Raw genomic sequence first — 19,244 nt, 5'->3', positions numbered from 1 at the left:
TCATTCATAGATTGCATGACTAGTTGAGCATAAACACATGACAAACAAGTCTGTTATTTGTGGTGAACTGGAGATAAGTAGTAAGAGAGCAGCTCAGGAGGGATGAGAGAACAGAGCAAAACAAATGCAGTTGTTCCTTAATTAAAAGGGAATGCACCGCCGCGTCGCCTTCGGTCTGAATAAGAAGAATAGCTCAGAGGTGGGAGCGAAGAAGGGCTCTTAAAATGTGCTCCATCTCTGGACCCAGCTGTTTCTTCTTTATCAGATTCTAGATAGTAGGACAGCGGATACAAAAGGCCAGACATTATGAGTTTTAAAATGACAGAGGCAGACCTGCTGTAAGCACAAATGCTGCTATTAAATAAATAACATGTTCCAACAAGATGAACAATTTCCACAAGCACACAAAAGTGTTTTTCATTCCTCCTTTATTGTCAGTGTACGAGACAATGAGCAAAGGCAAAGCGTTTTCTCTTGACGCCTGGATGTCGGCCATGTGCAGTGACTTTGCTCTCAACCTTGGAAATCTATGTGAGCGACTTTTATTTTTTCTTAATCCTCTCTCTCAGTCCTGCTGTGCGCTGGCTGAACACCGTGAACACTTAACTAATTGTGTTGTGAAAGATGTTTCAAGGGTGATGATTCCGCTTCGGTTATAAAACTTTCTTTAGCGAGGATGCAGGTTTTCTATAAGAAGGGCTCTGCGGGAATTCGTTGAGATACTTTGCAGTGAGATTTAACTTACTGTAGAAGCAGCGGTGCTCTAAGCTAAATGCTAACGTAACTATGCAATGACAGAGTTAAAAGGGAGACATTGTTAAGGGTCGAACAACATTATAGGAAGGATTCTACAAACATTTAAAACATATGTATTTCCTTTTCGCTTAACCTGATCTGTGAGTTAATGTGTCTATTTTTTTTTTATATTTTCAGCGCAAACACTGTTTTTCACATGCTGGAAATCATGAATTTCTGTAAAGATTCAATAGCAATATGTCCAAAAGTTCATTTCTTTCACAGTTTTTTTTGGGGCATTTTGGTTTTTGTACAGTTTTTAACATACAAGGTATAAACTCCTATTTAAAAGGTGTGGTCTGTATATCATTGGAAAGAGCCAGGCTAACTGTTTTCCTAGGTTTCCTGTCTTGGTATTTTGCTAAGCTAAGCTAATGTCACACATGGCTTTAGGTTCAAACGTTATGGTAGTAATATTTCTCTTCTTATCTTCGCTTCTGCCTCATTGTTTACCCACTCCTTTAAATTATGACAAGGTGTATCAACATTTGTCCAAATAAAAGAAAAGTATATTTTTGTTAACCAGCTCCTGGGAGCTTTGTTTGGGTTTGGGCAAAGACACAAAATGTGCCCACAGATCTAAATAACAAGATACAGATACCACGATAAATATAAATGTCATATAATCTGTATTCACAAAGTAATTCAACTCCATGTGAGTCTTCAGACTGAAACACTTTGTCTCAGAGTTTCAAACCTCCTTCTGTGCACACAAAATCAATAAAGCATGTTCTTAATCGCTGTCACCAAACTATAAATCCTACACGTCTTCACACATTTGAACCTTTAGCATTTTAAAGCCTTGTCATTCTTCTTCTTGAGATTACTCTGGAAATGGGGTTTGGATTTGAGTTTGTGACGCGCAGGTTTGGAGGTCCTGGATGTGGGTTTGGTTTTTTCCACTCTGAAGCTTTGTCGAACAGATGTTCCGCTCAGCTCTAAACCAAATTACGCCGCCGAGCTCACAGCCATCGGCCACGGAGGCTGATTGGATGGCAAAAAGGGGGCAACAAAGACAGATCAGTCTCAATTAAGCAGTCACATCAGGAAATCTGGTCAGCCTCTGAGGCCAGAAGATAGAAGGAGTATTGACATCGCTATGGAGACTAAAAGGAGAGCTGGAGGCCTTGGTGCGTGTCCGTTTTCATGGAAACTTGAGATTCTGTACTATCTAAGCTGCTTGTTGTTTGGGTTATATACTCATTGGTTCGTACAATCAAAGGTGCTGGTTTCATACGGAGAAAAGCGATTCCTAATCCATCAATTTAAGGGATGGAAGGGTAGGTGTGTTAAGGAAGACACCTGTCAATATCTAAGCACTTGTTTTACTCGTTGGAAGTCGCTTTGGATAAATGACGTGGACATTTGCAGGTCGTTTGGGATCTGACTGGTTGATTAACGCATATTCTTGCAGGTTTGGAGAGTAACGGATTACATGTAACGGGATTATGTCATCAGAAAACAAATAAAAGGTAACTGTTTTTTCTTTCAGTTACCTAAAAAATTGGGATTACCATCAGGATTGCAATGTTACAATACATTTAAAATAAAGATCAATATAATATAAGAAGACATACTGAATTAATTTTATTTTTTGATACTCAGATGAGATTTGATACTGATGACTTTTTTTGCGAATTACCAGTAATTGTATGCGAATAGATTTTTAAAATAACCATCCCAACTCATGGCTATAGGGATAGTTGGATCAGGTGCATGCAGATATTAAAAATGCTGATAGTACCTGATAGGCTTTAAGTGTGACCATTATTTATAGCCTATAAATAGCCTCATGGTTTTACTGTATAACTCCAGGTGTGTTCTTCTTCTGAGAGGTCTATTTTTTGAAAGCATAAGAATATGGGCAGGTGAACGCTGGTCGTTATCCTTTAGGTATAAAATAATAAGGTTACAAATAATTTAATATACCGTAAAAGGCTTTTTATGTTTACTTTAAATTCATTTAGGCTACCTTGTAGAGTGCACTCTCTCCTGATTTAGTTAATCTAGAGATAATGTGAAGAGTAGGCAGAATTTCAGTCAGCCAAGATTTTCTTTGGTCGACTGGAGCCCAGCCTGCAAACCGGGTGTCAAGAAACAGAAAGGTCAATATCCGTTAACTGTTCAGAAGCATTGTCTGCAAGCTCAATTTCCATTATGAAGCTCTCTGTGTTGTGAAACCATGAACACTTCAACATTACATAAGCTTTTCAGCGTTTTTGATTATGCATTTTTTCAGACAATCCAATTTTCTATGGTAGCCTAAGAAGTGGAATCATTTTCTCAACCGAGAAACCAAAACAAAATCATTATTCAAGGGGAACTGCATCGATTCATCACATCAAAGTCTATTTACATGCCTCCGGGAGTATATTTGAAATTAAATTTGACTTGTACATTTTATATATTGCCTCAAGTGATGACATCACTCAGCGTCTGCTGGAGCTGAAGACTATGAGTTTGAGAGAAAATTGAAGAATATGGAGGTGAAGAGTTAGAGAGAAGTGAGTTTAACAAACTCCTGCGGCTAGTTTCTTATCTGTGTTTTAGGCTATAGTTGCCACTTGCATAACACACCGATCTCCACCTGTGTGTGTGAGAGAAACTCAGGGATTTTAGCCTTTGCAGACCATTCACATGCACAAAAACCTATACAACCAATACAGGAAGGGGAAAAAAAACAAAAGCATAATTCTGGGTAATGTAGGCGCCAGGTTTTGACCACAGATTATATGGTTTTAAAAAGGAAGAAGGGTGTGTGGAATAAAAAAGACAAGTGCGTTCTCCATTGTTTGAAAATATTATAGGAGGAGACAATATTACCAGAAAATAAATCCCTTAATGACACATTTTAGCCTTCAGTAACCCAAAATTGGCCACAGTTCTCTCAATGGTAGCTTTGATATTGACTGTTTGACACATCACACCCAATCACTCAACAATTTAGTAATTATCTTTTCATAGTTTTTCAATAACGAAGAGATAATTTCTCATTAATCTTCCTATCACGGTTTTGCAACACCTTGTCTTTTTGATGACCTTTTTTCCTCTATTCTTCATCTATGTTCTTTCCTGCTTCAAAATGTTTCCCTCCCAGGTATAAATTATGAAATATTGCAAACAAATAAAACAATTGTTCAGGCTCATTTCAGCTTTATTGCATTAAACTTGGCTGGATTAGTAATGAAATGGAACAATGGTAGCTCCCTGTAACATTAAAATAAATCATGCTCCAAAGGAAAGTAGTTAGAAACTCACTGACATTTAGAGTAATGTTCTTTATGCACCGCTGTCGTCCACATTCAGGTAGATTGAATGCTTACACAAATCACAGCTAACCTGTCAGGCAGGAACAAAGCCCTGAAGACATATCACACACTAACACCATGAGAAAACTTTCTTTGGGAAATGTCCTCAACGTTTTAAATGAAATAGAGTACACCATGCTTCTTTAATAAGCTTTTATTTTTCCTCTGGCCTTGGATGAAATCTTCAAAAGGAAGCATTGTTCCTTTGGTGGCAGCCAGTTTATCTGCATTGCACACATTCCCAATCACTGATAATAGAAACTGCTGTGTGACATCAATTACACAGACATAGCAGACATTTTACTGGGATTACCTGACAATGAACTCCAGTCTCAGTCTGGCCTTTGACAGGAAAGACAGAACAAAAGAGAGTCAGAGTCAGAGAGACATGGGCGAAGGGTGAGACGTGTTTTCAGTGTTTTTCAAGGGAACAATGCTGGAATAAACATGAAGGCTGAGCCGAACAACAATCAGTATGTAACAGTATTCACACTCAGGACGCCAGGGCCTACCTATCAAGCAAAATATGGTAAATCTGCTCATGAAACATTCATGTTTTAGCGAAGAATGGGACTGTCAGCTAAAGCTGAAGCTGTAAACACTTCAGGGTTCAGTGGCGTCGTCTGACAGGGTGAAGGGCTACGTTTTGATTTTTCTCAGGGCCAATGACTCGAAGCTAACTCTGTAGTTGGTCGGGTCAACTAAAAACAAGATCAGAAGTGTTGAATCTGGGTTTTATTGCAGATGTTGGTCACATCTGGTTGAAAGTGGACTTCACTCCTGTTCCTGCTGAACTGAGCCAGTTTTTTGGTAAAACACTGATACCAGTTCAGTAGGCACGGGAAGGTACAGCCCGAATATCATTTTGCTTGAAAATCCAGTGTGCAGTCTGCATGAAAGACTTTGTTTAAAACCTAACAAAAAGGATAGTATAATTCACAACATGTAATGTATTAGCAGTGAGAACACACAATCTCTAAGTATTTTTTTCAAGCTGCTACGTCGTCAAGCCTTCTGTTCTTGCATGAAACGTATAATAACAATGTCAGAATTACAACATCTTGATTATAGCAGTCAAATGCAGCTGCTAATTCATAGCCACAGACTGTTAGTTTCAGTGGCTGACATGACAAAACTAAATGTCGATATCATAAAAAGCTACCTAGCTTATTAAACTCACTATTAAATGACTCAAACACTGCCTCCGGCTGATGTCTGCATTATCCAAATAATGCAGACATCAGGTTTATATAATTAAACCCTAATGCTGCGTTCACACCGGACGTGATGCGAAATATTCGCTTCGCTCCTATCGCATCGCTCGAGTTTCACCGCGGCTGTCAGCTGTGTCGGGAGCTACAACTACAACAAAATGAACATATTTTACCGTGATTTAATTGTAATACACGTCTCAAAATGATGCCGAAGTAACAACATACTGATACCGGTTAGTAAAAACCATGAATTAATGCTTGACAAGTCTGCAGACAGACGGCAGGCGAAAAACCTTTTAAAATGCGTGTTTTCTGAATGAAGATCGGATCGACCAGGCTAAGCTAGCGTTGTATAAGCTCCGTCCACACTAATAACAACGGCCTACAGACATAAATAAACCGCGTCTCTGCATTGACTTTACATGTAATCGCGCCGCCCCCAAACATCGCATCGCGTCCGGCTAAGTTTCTAAAAAGTCAACATCATTGCATTGATTCACAACATGGAGGTGACTCTCTATTTTGCAACCCAGTCTCACGGCATTTCGTGTTATAGTCACGAAATTAATCTATTGATTCGTGTTCACCAACACGATTTCCCCATTTTTTTCGTGTCACACAGAACGATTTTAAAAGCAATGTATTTCTATTGGTAGTATGTTTCGTGCCTGCACCAAATAGCAACAAATTAGAAGGAAATTTGTATTAAAAAAATACAGATGTCAGTATTCTGAGGCTCTGAGCTCCATTTCTTTTCCTCGCGGACGGCAAAAAAAGTCCGACATTATACGATTTAAAATAAAAACAATAATCGTGGCTTGATATTGAGTAAGAAAATGTTTTTATGAACCACACAGCTTCTGGTCTTCCAAGACCCGACTGGACAAAAAGACGTGGTGCAGGCACGAAACATACTACCAATATAAATACATTGCGTTTAAATCGTTCTGAGTGACACGAAAAAAATGCAAAAATTGTGTTGGTGAACACGAATCAATAGATTAAATGTATTTCGTGACTATTACACGAAATGCCATGAGACTGGGTTGTATTGTGTTACAGTGAAGTGTTAGCTTTGTTAGTGTTAGCAACATAGCATAGTGAAAATGTAAATTCTGACTTAGTTTGCGCTAACATTTATATTTTTAGCTTATGTACTTGTTGATATTTTAAACCTGTGTGTCTTTAATGTTAATGTTATAAAGAAAACAATATTTAAGGGGTGAGGCCTGAGCCAATGTTTCGTAACGTTAGCTTAGCCTCGGCTAGCATCCACACAATGGAGAAATACAACAGCTAGTTGTTAACAGGGATTTTTCCCCCCTTTTTTCTTACTGTCCTGTTTCACCACAGAATGATGCTAGCTATTAATGTATTATTTGCATATGGTTATTATACTAGTTCTGTATAAGCTAGTCAGTCAGGCATGCTAACAAGTGTAGCTGTATGTCCCTAGGTCCTACTGTATGTTCTCCAGCTCATAATCCTTTTAATGTGACACATTTAAGAGACCTTGCAAAAATGTTACGTTCTCAGCAATGGTTTACCCCGAGGTCAAATGTTAAATGTTTCTCTTTCAAAATCAACTCCTAATTGTTGTGTTCCCTATGCACTCTAAGATTTGCTAGCAATATTTTTTTTCTTGATGTTCTAATCTAGACAATGATATCTCCAAAGTTGCTTGATGAATTTTCACAATTTTAACTGTATTTAAAACCTTCCTGCTCTGTTGTCGTTTTGCATTTCAAACTCCAAAGATAGAACTTACCAATCTCTTACGGAGCTTACACACGCCGGCGTGCGTTGAAGCTTCAACGCTTCTGCCCATTCACTTTGAATGGGGTGACGTCACGCTTCGCCAAACTGCATTGTGGGAGCAAAGCGTTGCTCGCTTCAAAAGTAGAGCAATGTTCTACTTTTGAAGCTTCGACGGAAGCGTCAGCCAATCGAATCATATGCCAGTACAAGCTCTAGCCAATCAAACCGCTGCTTGTGTGTCCGGGGCGGGAGATTCATGTGATTGGTTGTTGGTCGAGCTTCAGACACGCCCGCCGGCAAGCTTCAACGCAAGCCGCCGTGTGTAAGCTCCGTTACAATGAGGAGCTTCGACACGGTGATGAACCTCTTTCGCTTGCGTTACAGCAGATAACAGCACTGTTTAATCCATGTTGTGCACTTCTGTTCAGGTTTTGGGCGATAAAGTAAAAGAGATCATACTTGCTCAATTGTGAGGATTTCGCTAACTATATCGCCTAGAGAACTGCTTGGGCTTGTGGAGAAATTAGAAACATGCAAGACGCTGCTTTCGGGAGACAGAGGGGTTGAGTTATTAAAAGCTGAACCAGGTGGGTTTCTTCTTCAAGTCCAAGTTTCAGTATGGCACCCAAAAACTGGCATGCTCGTCCTGAGCAAGATCAGTTGGACATAAACTTGGCCTGCTCCAACAGGTCTGACATTTAGCACCACATTCCTAAAAAATCACAATATAACCTGTGGCATTTTGAAGTCCACATTAAACCTGGGTCAAAGTGTCTCACTGGAACGCAGTCAAATATATTCGGTATGCAAGATCATCCTTGCCAGATGCCTTGGGTAAGATAAAACAGTTGTAGCTTCAGGCAGACACGATTCAAATACAGGTTTTCATACGTCTGGCCGGTATTACATAATGAAGTTCCATACATGGGACCGAGATCTTAACTCTTTCTTCTCACCTCGCCGCCTCCTTCTCCACCTAATCTCTCCTCCCTCCTCCCTCCTCCTTTCTTCATATGCGAGATCATCAAGTTCTTTCCATTCACCGGAACAAATCCCCTCCGTCGAATCAACTATTTCACCTCAGGCACTGAACTTAGCCACTGTGAACAACACATAGCAGGGATCAATGCTCACCAATTAGCTAAGCTCTGTGCCTTTAGCAAGTGGGTGGCTGGCTCTTTGAGGGAATAGATCCGCTGCACGAAGACCTTTACGTGACTACTCACTGGTGAACTTTAAAAAAGTCCTGCACTGCCTATGATGTCGAGGTTCTGCTTCTCCTTTGACGGGGATCATTATGTTTCGAAGTGCGAGCTGCCAACGGAGGATCCTAGACTTACATTTCAAACACCAAAATCCTCTCGTTGTTTAGAGCCAAAACGTGATCCACTCTCTGAAAAATGTGTTCTGGCCCTCATATGCTCTTAAATCGACTTCCTGGCTGATTTGAAAGGGGAGAATAGTGAAGGCAGTTTAAATTTCAAACAGCTGCACATTTAACTGCAGCTTCAAGTGCAGTTTTTTCCTTGTACGAAACTTCAAGAGAGTTGATCACCATTATCCGAAGATGACACAAAAGCATCCGAAAGTTTAAAGGAAACTCTGGGTCACATGCTGAGCTGTGAAGGAGTGGAAATCCCTGGCAATGTGATTTTTGTTTCTCTTTGTGCATCAAATCACGGTGCCAGGAACCCTCCCCACCACAGCTTTTATATTTCATTTGATCCACCCTGAACTTCTCCGCCCGCAGTATCTTCTTCAAAAGTCCTCCTGGGCTCCAGATGCCTGACCTGAAAGAAAAGAGGAAAAAAGAAAAGAACTTGAACTCATGTGAATCCGTGATGCACTTTAAACCATTCGTGTAACCCAGGGATAAACCAGCAAGCCCCCCGGTAGACCCCCATCTTGCAATATGCAATATAAACACTTGTTTTCAATTGTACTGTGCAATTATGTAAAATCATATATTCATATAAATATCCAAATATCATTTTTATAAGGTCTCAATACTTTATTATGCTATTTATGTCCCTTTTTTGATTGGCTGTGACTAATTTTGTAGCCTTGGTCCAGTACTTGTTTGTCTTTATTTGTATTTTATTACTAATTTGAGCATTTTTGCTTGCCTTTGTTACCTGCTATGCCACTTTTGCTATATCACTGTAAATGTCCCCGCTGTGGGACTAATAAAACACGTCTGATTCTGATTCTGACCTAAAAAAAGATTTCTAAATGTGTGGGATGTGAGGAATGACTCTGCAGACTTTACAGTGCACAGATCAGCAGGATGTAGCAGATGTGAATTCTGGCTGGAAAATGCAGAGACAGCTACCTCAGGGGCAAAAAAGAAAACACGGCTTGTTTGAAATGGCGAGGGCAAAACTGTCTGGTGGTGCACGTCGTGAATTTCAATACTCTCGCTATAAAATACCAGCCGAGGAGAACGTGCACCATGAGGAGATCTGTGTCCTGCACAAAAAAAGCAAACCATGAAAGTTTCCGTCTCTGTTTCACATTAGTTTCAGGTCAGAGAGGTGTGTTTGATTTGTAAGTCTATTGTAGATGTTGCCTAGTCAAGTTAGATGCTGCGTATCACAGCGCACTGAGATTTGTGACCAACTGTAAAGCATTAACCCATCACTGTACCCTGTATGCAAGGGCTGGTTTGCCTTCGCTAACTGTACGGAGGCTCAGTCACTGGTACATTTGTATATACAAAGCCATGTTAGGGAAACTTCCATCTTACATCTGCTCCCTGATCTCACGGAGAATTGTAAGTGGCTACTGCCTGAGATCGAATGCTGTGGTTTTATTAAATGTGCCAGCTGCTAGGACCGTCTTAGGGAAGACAGCTTTTAGATGCGCAGCTCCTCTGTCTTGGAATAGTCTGCAAATTAAATGGAAACTGAACAATCTGGTGCCACTAAATGTTTTTAAAGCTCGGTTGGATGCTACTCAATCGGAAGCTGTTGGTACCTGTTTATGTGGATAATTATGTAAATGATGCTGTATGATGTCCTTTTGTTGTTCTAGTTATGTTTTTATGTTTCATGTGGAACTACTTGAGCAGGTCTCCCTTGAAAAAGAGATCAATGATCTCAATGGGATTTATCTATATAAATAAAGGTTTGAAATGAAATGAGATGGCTGGACGTAGCCTGCTGGGTGGAAACTCGTACAAATTCCTTCTCAAAAAAGTGAATTTTCGAGGTGAAGAACGTGTTTTTTTTCGACTATTTCTACACCACATTAAAGCAGAACGAGTGGCCTATCTGGCAATGTTACAGTAAGTGAAACATCATTTATGTATCCCGTCCTTAAGTTGGGTCTGCTTCAAAGTTAAATGTATTATTGGTTGGCCCATGCTACACCTTTCCAGCAAGTTTATACAAATGTGGCCCGTTTTGTTGTTGTAATCTGCTGAAAAACAAACCAAGCTGACAACGCAGTGTTTGCAAAGTATAAGGCTTTATTCTGTTAGCTTAGCTTGACACAAAGACTGGAAATCATGAAAAGGCCTGGCTCTTTCCAAAGGCATCTGCAAACCACTGAGTGTCTTGTTTTTTGGAAGTCCTTTCAAATCGAGATCAAACACGTATTCGGTCAATATAAGTCAAGCAAAAAAGCCCATAAATTAAGAAAACTGTTACAAGTTTGCGGGACCCCCTTGAAAACGAGATGGTGCATCTCAAGGGGTTTATCCCAATGAATACATTTCTATATATATATATAAGTAGCATGAGAACAACTGATGGTAAATAGGTTTTCCAATGTTTCCTTAAAAAGTTCTTCATGTTTTGTCTGCTTCACATTAGTGTTGGGTCAGAGAGGTGTGTTTGATTTGTTTCCCATTGGATTGGTGCACAAGCAAACACTCCCGTGTGGAAAAATGGGAACGTCTGTGTGTGTTATTATCTTTCATTGTTGTTGTTTATTCTGTTCTGCAGGGAAAATTCCAGGCCCACCGTGCTGGGGAAGGAATAATGACAGGATTTGTCGAGCAGTGAGGAGGAGGAGGTTAGGTTCAACAGCCTCTCCTTCATCGCTCCCTTCATCATCAGCTCTTCCTCTCACCTGAGTCATAATGATTTTGAAAACCATATGTGGAGTTTCTTCTAGTGTAGCAAATAAACATCTAGATCAGTTGTTTTCCTGCTACTTATAACTGTTGTTGTATTACTTAAAGCTAACTGGGAAATACAGAGTTATACAACTTCCATAATGTATTCTTCTTTTTGTGCTAAGCTAAGAAGAGTTACTGAATATTTGACAAACATTATGGCTCTATCGATTGTATAATCTGCACCCACAAAGGAAGTAAGTGTTATTCACAAAATGTTTCACTCTTCTTAAATGCATATGATATAGTTATTACCTCCGTCCAGGATATTTGGCTTGGTCTGTGTATTTGTCTGTCTGCAGGATTATGCAAAACCTACATGCCCAATTTTCATTTTATTTGGTGGAAAGTTGTATCAAGGGCTAAGGAAACGTCTATTAAACTTTTTTTTAAATCACTTATTCTAGACTACGTGTATTCCCAACTTTTCACATGAACACACGCTCAAATCGATTTGGAAACAATAATCAATAAAATACAAAACATCTATTTGTTGTCATGTTGTTTCCATTATGACTTAAATCTCACGAACACAGCTAACTCAGAAAAAAAACCTTTCCATCTAATAAAAATGGGACCATCTGAGAAACTCGTGAATGCACTCTCCGCTCTCCAAATGCTATTCTAGTTGTGTGCTTCAACTCCAACGTATGCCAGTTCCGGTAAAGAACTAACAAGATTTCAAGACAGACCTCTATCTATAAGTGTGCTCATCCCCCATTAAAAGACTTATCATCAGTGCATTTTGAAAACTGGATAATTACAAAGACATTTCTGGAGACCTGTCTTTAGAAGTGACTCTTGTCTGCACATGCAGGTACCTGTATACATAATACACAGAACAATGTCTGCTGGCAGGATTTCTATGGCATGTGTGCATCATTTCACAAAAGAACTGGATGTCCTCCAGCCCGGTGTTTATGAGCAGTACATGTTGTGCAGCGAGCAAAATCTTTCCAGACAGGGAAATATGTCTGTCCTGTCAACCAGCGTTAACCACTCCCTGCGCAGGAATCATGAATAAATATGTTTGTCTCGGTCGTGAGATGTGGAACGTCAAGTTGTGCTTCACTGAGCAGTCGTAAGAAAGGGGAATGAGGGAACGTGTGTGTGTGTGTGTGTGTGTGTGTGGGTGTGTGTGTGTGTGTGTGTGTGTGTGTGTGTGTGTGTGTGTGTGTGTGTGTGTGTGTGTGTGTGTGTGTGTGTGTGTAATGGATGGATGGATTTCATTCATTCACCAAGTTTAATGAAAATCGTGCCTGTTTTTTTTATTTTTATGTAATGCTGCTGACAAACTAACCAAGCTGAAAACATGACCTCTGTACTCTGTGGAAAAAAACTCAAGGTTACAGAATACATTATTGGTAGCTCCCCCATTTTGCTAGGCATACAGTAAGGCTTTATTCTGTAAGCTTATTTTATTATCGTCATAACTAAACTGTAGCTTTGTGCAAATGACAAGAAAAACCTTGAACCTTGATATCTGTAAACCTGTGCTTTAAAAACCTAAGCACACAGATATTCGGGTCAAGTAAAGAAGACCAAAAAATGAAGGGAAAATGTTACAAGTAGCATGAGAATAACTGATCACAAAGAGTTTTCCATGTGTTTAAAAAAGGTTGCACGATTTGTTTGCTTCACATTGAATGCATGAGTTGTATTTCAGTGTGAAGGAACAGAGGAAAATTGTGTGTGTGTGTGTGTGTGTGTGTGTGTGTGTGTGTGTGTGTGTGTGTGTGTGTGTGTGTGTGTGTGTGTGTGTGTGTGTGTGTGTGTGTGTGTGTGTGTGTGTGTGTGTGTGTGTGTGTCAAAGACATGTCTGTGAGTACTAAGTGTTTGTTTGCAGGGTCTGAAAACTTGATATGGGAAGTGATTGAGTGTTGACAAAATAAATGATTACCGTTCAAATTGAATTGTGTGAGGATGCGACATATTTTTGGCAAGCAGGGTGAATTACAGGCTGACATACAGAGGTTGGATGTGGTAATTATTACAACAGAAAATCTAAATTGCTGTGGTTCTACCTGACGCCAACTTTATTATTATTTAACTTTATTATTATTCAGACAACTCACGTGTTTCTTTAATATGTTTATTAGAAACAGCATATAGTTGAGTTTGGCGTCTGGGCTCGGGCCTCATCACTCCACAGATATACAAAGCACCAGGGCGACTGGGACTAACAAATCAGCCCGGGACTCTCGACCGGCCCACCTCGGTACCGCAAGTAACTACCGCTAGTAAATTGTCGACGGGGGACGGGGGACGGGGGGGGTGCTAGTGACTTGTCCGACCGGCCCACTTCAGTACCGGCCCATCGGGATTCGTCCCGAACGTCCCGATGGCCAGTCCGCCCCTGCATAGCACCATGAGTGATGATTAAATAACTAACCCCCCGAGCCTACAGGTGGAAGCTGGGGTGGTGGTGGGGCAGCAAGCAGCAGCGACGTGGAAGTAGCTGCAGCGATAGCAGCAGCAAGCAAAGCATAGAGAGAGATCTGGCAGGTTCAATAGAGCGGCATATTCAGGAGACTCTGTTTGGTTGGTTGTAGAGTGGCAAGGGGCGTTATGTATGAATGCAGCATAAGTGCTCAAGTGGACTGCCTGAACTAGCTCGCAGGCTTCGCCCCATTTTTGGCACCACCGCAACATTTTTTACGTCCTCCTTGATCCATCTTTTTCCTTAAATACATTCACATTATCATTTTTGGTCATTTGGATTGTCTTTGAGTGCGTATATTATTATTTTTTCATCTTTACACACACCATTTATTGCACGTGTGTCCTTCCTGGGAAAGGAAGTCTCTTTCCTAGGTTTCTTTCGGGAGTTTTTGCGAGGGTCTAAGGACAGAGGGTGTTGTATGTTGTACACAGTGTAAAACCCTGTGAAACAAATGTATGATTTGTGATATCGGGCTATATTTTTTACATTTGATTGATTGATATTTATTGTCAAACTATTTTATGAAAATAGATTTCCAGTTCTGCCTGTAAAATCTCAGAAATAAATCACAAATAATTGCAATTTCACCTGATTAATGGCTTTTTAAACTTATTTGACATGTTAGAGTACCTTGGACTTTACTCTTTTACGGTTTGTATATCCAAGCAAATGCCATGTTCTGATACATTTCAATCATATTTTAAAAGGTTAACGATACCAGCTGTGCTTTCCAGTCTCTCATTATCTCAAGATGAAAATAAATGTTGTGTTTTTCCCCTCGGTATCCAAAATGTACCACAGGGGAAAATATATATATAGTATTTAATTATATCAAATATCGATATTTTTCAAGCTATTGTATTACATTTAGAAATCCAGTGATAAGACAACACTCCTCCAGACTTTTGGTATTTTTTTTAAACTGTGCTAAACCCTATTGATATGGCTAAAAACTTTCAAATATATTTTGGAAAAAGTTTAGGTTTCTCTGTCAATCTACTGATCGTTTCAACTTCAAATCACTGATATATAATCCCATATATAATCCTCTACAGGAGTTTGTATCAGGACAACATGATGTTATCTGCAATAGTTCAGTTTTACAATCTTTCCATGACTCCATAGCTACTAAATTTGACTCTAGCACTATGTCATGCTACTAATGTCACTAATTTACAGCCTGACGTAAGTTATTATTTCAACACAAGGCTGAAGGTGTGAACAGGTCACCACATTTAGAGAGAGTAACGTTTGTGAACTGAGTGACCTCATTCACACAGAAGGGAAGAACTGCCCGTATGTCAAAAGTCAGAATGAGAGAGGAAATAAAACTGAGTTTAAGTGATATTCTGTGACCTAAAAACAATATATTTACAATTAATATACACATAAGATCCATAAAATATCAACTCACGTTCTTTGTGTTGCCTTCCCTTCCTACATTTTCTAGTGAAGGTGACAAAGCCACACCATTTGCACAAAGCAGTTCCTCATGTAATTCTCCTGGCAGTTGGCAGTGTTTACCCAGGAGATGTTAAGATATATTCTATCTGGTGGCGTGAGATTCACATCTGAACCTAGCACTGACGTCACCCTGCATCTCACACGTCCGTGCCACTGGGATTTGTCACCCTGCTCTTACAAAACACAGGCAAAGTGTCGAGAAGCAGAAACAAGAGGCGCAGAGAAATGTAAGTCTGTGAGAATGTGTGCATGATTAGGAGAGACAGAACAAGTCGAAATGCATTAGAGAAGCCTTGCGTTATGGATTCCAGTCTGTGAAGATTGTAAAGCTCGTATGAAATGTGAAGCCGCTCAAAGTAGATTCTTAAGGGGTGAGTATCCTGTTTAAAGGATCTGCGTCTGAAAGCACCTTCTTTCTGTTACTTTCCAAAGACTGATAATCTGACATCTATGCCAACCTTACGATCTATTAGACAGCCGTTTCTGTCACTTTTTGTGTGTACGGATGCCTGCAAAAGCATTCAAAAACCTGCACCTGTATCCACATATTTTAAAATGATTGCATCTCCTCCATCTCTATCACTGCAAGCTGGTCACCCTCCCTCTGAGTTCAGTTTTTCAGAAAAAGCTTTGAACACATTTGTCTTCCAAAGTAGTCGTTTTTAACAAGTGTATACTTGTCTTAAAGGGGTCAGCAGGCTTCAAATAAATCAGCCTCTGAACTATAGACTGCATGTGGGAACCCATTCCCAATTTTCCTTCATTGAAGTATACTTAAAGGTGGGGTATGTAATTCACTTCAGAAACACTTGTTGTTATATTCCATGGAATGCTCTTCACATCCCGATAGCAATGAATATCTTAAGTGCTTTGACAATAAATACATTAAAATATGTCATCTGTGGAAGCCGTGGCGCTGTAAAAAGCACGACCAATCATCTGCCTCGGCCCGGCTAAAGTAACTGGATGGCCTACCTGCCTGTCAGCCTTCCATCTGTGCACAAACTTATCTCGTGCCCTCATTGGTCATGTGCGCGTTCGTGTGTGTTGGAGGAGGGGCTCTGTGAGGAAGTCTGAAGGAAGGATTTTTTACGGTTGTGTATTTTCAAATTCTAGCGCACTCGATGTGGTTTCTCCATTCTTACCTACCCCACCTTTAACTGTAGTGAAAAAGACTAGAAACTAGTCATTGAGACCATAACCTCGCCTGGAAAATATTTTCTTAGTTGATCATTCAATCTAAGGAGAATTGCTCTATTATCATTTTCTACTTCTTATAAATCATATTTGGTTTAGACAGAATGCAAAGTGAAGTTAGAAAAGGAAACTTTTCGAAAATGGTTCAACTTAAGCGCAAATCTTTGAATCTTCTTGAGAAATGTGAAGGAAGACAGAGAGAGAAATAGCATAAAGCACCAGAGTGTGTGCAGAGTTCAGTCAGAGGCTGAGTTTCCTCATTTAGCAGAGTTCAAATTGATCAGACAGATAAAATATGAGGCCCCTGTCTCGACCAATCACACCTCCGTAGTAACTAAAGACCCCCTGAGCATTGAAAAGTCATTACCAGAGCTTGTTGGGTCTGAGCTTCATTATTAAGCTCATTAGATCACTCAGTCCCGATAAACCCGGCCTGCATGTGACCGATGAACGAGGCAGACATCAAGCAGCAGCTTTTCCTCATGTCCCATTAACAATAATCCACTTTGCATAGCGGTAATGTAATTTTGGGCAAGGGGATGTAATTCCATGCAAAATCAATCATAACCAACCTTTTCTTAGAAATGAAACAGAATAAGACATACGACACTAAACAGATTTGGGGGTTTTATGTCAAAAAGTATAAATCAAATAATGAATAAATGTTATCTTTTTAGAGAGGCACTGACTCACCTCTTATAGGAAGAATGGAGGAATGAAAAATGATCTTGGCCTCTGCGCTGACAGGAACATGATCCATTATAATGCTTGAGGGGAAATGGCAGCGTTGCATTAAAGCATAGGTGATCTCTGAATCTGATAGTAGCCGCTATCTGAGCTATTAGCTAATAGCCACGCTGATAACATTAAGACTAGGAGGGAGGAGGTGCAGTCAGAAGAAGTGACGCACGAAATATGGTAAAACTATGAAAGATGATACTGTTAGTGTGAGAGTGACGTGGGGGAAATGAACACAGACACAACAACTGTCTGGTTCAGCTGAGGACACAGAGATCTATCAGAGCTGCTATTAGTCCAGCTAATGCAATCTCATTCCAGACGCAACCCAACCAACCACTTCTGTTGAAAGGCACACCCTGAACACAGCTTTCCTGCACCTTTAGAAAACATTACATTACATTGCATTTAGCTGACGCTTTTATCAAAGCGACTTACAATAAGTGCGTTCGACCAACAAAATACAAACTTGAAGAAAACAGAATCATATAAGTACATCAGGCTGCATAGAGCAAAAACATTTCAAGTGCTACTCAACTGGCTTTAGATAAGCCAGCCCTTTATTAGTATATAAGTGCTTTGTTAATAGTTCTATCGCTCGAAGTGGAGTCGAAAGAGATGAGTTTTCAGTCTGCGCCGGAAGGTGTGTAAGCTACACAAAACATCAGCTTCCTATCAGTCCTTTCCTTAAGTCCTTTTTCTAATCTGCATAGAGTAGAGTTAGACATTTCGTAGGCCAACCTAGAATTTAGCTTCAATCCGTCAACAAATAGCAGTGGGATTTTTCCATTAGGTTTGGAAATATTGTTAAAAAAATAAGATCTGTGGCAGACAAATGTGTATGCTAAGTTTTGTTCAGCAGGATAATTTCCACATATTTCCACCACTTTATGACTTTTGACGAGTAGGCTAAATGCAATAGCCAAATGTAAAAACTAAAAAGCTAACATTAGGCTATAAAGGAACTACAGCAAAGTCACTAGAGGCAGCTAAAGCTAATTAGATTTATGATACTTTTGTTCAGCTGGATAATCTCCACATATTAACCCCACTTTATGATTTTCATAGTAAAAAGCTAACGTTAGGAAAGGAAAGCAAAGGAACTACAGCACGGTCACATGACTTCACGTCACCACCGCTAAGCTAAAGGCAGTTAATGATGGGCGTGATGACGTTTAGTCGTCTAATTTAGACACTTGTTAGCAAACACCGTTTTTAAATCCACCAGTGGAGTATTTACTGACGTATTTTATGCTGTAGAACAAAACGTTAAAATCTCTTTGGCTTGTGTTAACAGACCTTATTTCAGGCTAACAACCAAAAACACATTCAGAAAACCCTTGGCTTCCAGAAAAGGGGACCAGAAGCAGTTAAACACTACCTCGTTTCCGGTGTTATCCCAAAAATTGCCCCATAAAAGTTATTTTAAAAAAAGTCTAAAAATAGCAGAAGCTGCAGAAAAAGCAAGTAATACATCCAATTCAGATAAGGGTATGGAGCAGCGTCGTGCAGTCAGGGGAGGCAGAGCCTCACCTGTCATACTCCAATGTAACGGAAAAACAACTAAAGAAAAACTAAATAGTAATAATAATAATAAAATGTCTCCACTGATCTGTGTTGTAAGTGTGATTTATGTATGATTCCAATCGCTTTTTATAGTCAAAATCAGCATATTGGCCGAGCTCCGCTACAACTCCTACATGGGAGCGATGAGGAGTGAGGCAGGGACGAGCTCTGCCTCACGTAAGCCCACAGTAACTGGCTGGAGCGCGGGCACTAATGTAGCGTGAGCACTTATTTTGTGAGCGCGCTCAAGCCAGTTACTGTGTGGTGAGGTGAGGCACAGATGAGCTCTGCCTCACCTCAGAATGCGTCACCCCACAGAAACTGGCTGGAAAGCGGGCCCTAAGCGCATGCCTGCACCATCTCACTGTAGGTCACCAATGTAATGTTTGTAGATCCCTTTATTACATTTATCCTCGCCATCCATAGTCTCTAAATAACTTATTTCACGTATATATGATATTTAGGCCCGCTGGTCTCATCGTACAACGGCAATGAAAAAAGCACCAGGGGAGGCAGCCATAACCTCTGCCGCACTGAAGGGGGCGCACGTGAGCCCACAGGTTCTTGTTGCTACTGTTATTCTACGCAGAGACGGTAGACGCAAACAACAAGCTAGACTTTTGAAACTAGAGGAAGATAAG

The sequence above is a fragment of the Gymnodraco acuticeps genome, unplaced genomic scaffold (genome assembly GCF_902827175.1).
Source record: "Gymnodraco acuticeps unplaced genomic scaffold, fGymAcu1.1, whole genome shotgun sequence".
In the NCBI taxonomy this organism is placed as follows: Eukaryota; Metazoa; Chordata; class Actinopteri; order Perciformes; family Bathydraconidae; genus Gymnodraco; species Gymnodraco acuticeps.
This window is presented reverse-complemented; position numbering follows the sequence as displayed.